The sequence below is a fragment of the Schistocerca gregaria genome, unplaced genomic scaffold (genome assembly GCF_023897955.1).
Source record: "Schistocerca gregaria isolate iqSchGreg1 unplaced genomic scaffold, iqSchGreg1.2 ptg000920l, whole genome shotgun sequence".
NCBI lineage: Eukaryota > Metazoa > Arthropoda > Insecta > Orthoptera > Acrididae > Schistocerca > Schistocerca gregaria.
In genome coordinates, this window is record NW_026062277.1 from 70,001 (window position 1) to 72,500 (window position 2,500).

Below are 2,500 nucleotides of genomic sequence, written 5' to 3' on the forward strand. Positions count from 1 at the left end.
AAAAATTGCAGAAGTGAGAGACACAGACCCGCCAGCCTCTTGCTACAAGCATCGAACCGACGTGACGTATCTGACGGTGACTCAGGCATCCGCGTACTGCCACCACTATCCACCCCCCCCCCCTCTCTCTCTCTTCCCCCTTTCCCACAATACCAAATTTAACCAACTTTATTGCTTAACCTAACTGTGGCTGTACCAGATTATCGCTTAACCTAACTGTGGCTGTACCAGATTATCGCTTAACCTAACTGTGGCTGTACCAGATTATCGCTTAACCTAACTGTGGCTGTACCAGATTATCGCTTAACCTAACTGTGGCTGTACCAGATTATCGCTTAACCTAACTGTGGCTGTACCAGATTATCGCTTAACCTAACTGTGGCTGTACCAGATTATCGCTTAACCTAACTGTGGCTGTACCAGATCATCGCTTAACCTAACTGTGGCTGTACCAGATCATCGCTTAACCTAACTGTGGCTGTACCAGATTATCGCTTAACCTAACTCAATTTGTCCCTTAACCTAACTCAATTTGTCCCTTAACCTAACTCAAGTTGTCCCTTAACCTAACTCAAGTTGTCCCTTAACCTAACTCAAGTTGTCCCTTAACCTAACTCAAGTTGTCCCTTAACCTAACTCAAGTTGTCCCTTAACCTAACTCAAGTTGTCCCTTAACCTAACTCAAGTTGTCCCTTAACCTAACTCAAGTTGTCCCTTAACCTAACTCAAGTTGTCCCTTAACCTAACTCAAGTTGTCCCTTAACCTAACTCAAGTTGTCCCTTAACCTAACTCAAGTTGTCCCTTAACCTAACTCAAGTTGTCCCTTAACCTAACTCAAGTTGTCCCTTAACCTAACTCAAGTTGTCCCTTAACCTAACTCAAGTTGTCCCTTAACCTAACTCAAGTTGTCCCTTAACCTAACTCAAGTTGTCCCTTAACCTAACTCAAGTTGTCCCTTAACCTAACTCAAGTTGTCCCTTAACCTAACTCAAGTTGTCCCTTAACCTAACCCACGTTGTCCCTTAACCTAACCCACGTTGTCCCTTAACCTAACCCACGTTGTCCCTTAACCTAACCCACGTTGTCCCTTAACCTAACCCACGTTGTCCCTTAACCTAACCCACGTTGTCCCTTAACCTAACCCACGTTGTCCCTTAACCTAACCCACGTTGTCCCTTAACCTAACCCACGTTGTCCCTTAACCTAACCCACGTTGTCCCTTAACCTAACCCACGTTGTCCCTTAACCTAACCCACGTTGTCCCTTAACCTAACCCACGTTGTCCCTTAACCTAACCCACGTTGTCCCTTAACCTAACCCACGTTGTCCCTTTGCCTAACATAGTTCACTGCTCGGAATCTCTGGTGTCGTTGTTATCCTCATGTAGATGTCTTGCGAGTGTTGCTTACTTTCCACATATTCCCGCTATCCACTGTCAATTGTACTGCAATAGGACTATATCGGCCCCCCCCCCCCCCTCTGTCCCCCTCTTTGTGTCTCTGTCCTCTCAAGCTGGTCGGTCTGGCGTGTGAGTGTTAAATGAGCCTCGCAGCTGTTCAGTTGCATTCAGATGTCGACGCCCTCAGTGTACGTCGTGGTATGGTCTGTGTCCATTGTCCGCTGATGTCGTACGCGTAACCCACACGCTGTACCGATCATCGGTAGTTACGTACAGAGTGAAGTAGTGTGATACGTGTGACTGTACGCTGGCTGTGCCCAACGGTGTCGAATCTCAATTTCCATATGTTGTGCTCGATGCTACTTGTCTCGTCTCCCAATAACAGCTAGGTTGCACTGTGGTACGCCGTAGAGGCGTGTGGGAGGAACGTACGAACGCATTGTATGTCACCCTGGGTCGCTGGGGGTGGTGGTGCGGTGAGTCAGGTCAGGTCAGGTCAGGTCAGGTCAGCGTGAGCCGTCTGATGTAGTGACGCGTGTATTCCGACTTTGTCGTATTGCCTCACACAAAGTGCTACCCTGGTGGACCGCGTTCCATATCTGGGACATGCCGCAGATGCCGGTTGACAGTGGATCGCGGAAGGGACATCGCATACTTGCGCGGGCCACCTTCCACGTGTTCTCTTCTGCACATGTCGCAGTGTGTATGTGGTCTGATGTAGCGTGTCGTGACACATGACATCCTGGCATGCAAGAATTGTTGAATTCGCAAATGTAGGTGGACATCTACGTTTACTGCCCAAGATACGCAAATGAACTGGAAATCCGTTGTTGAGCGGTTGTTCACGCTGGAGGTGAATCTGTGATGGCGACGATCGGTACAGCTATTAACCGGTTGTTTCAGCGGTACCCGCCACATCCACACACGTGACTAGGCCCATGTGGGTATGAAGCGATACGCGGCGGTGGCTTGGTGGGACTGTTCCCGGCCGGTGAAGGGGGGCCGCCCGGCGTGTTGGCCGCGCGCTGCGTGGGCGCACGCGCAACAGCCGGCTGGTGGGGGGCGCCGAGTGGCAGGAGCGCCAGCCGACGGGCCCGGCA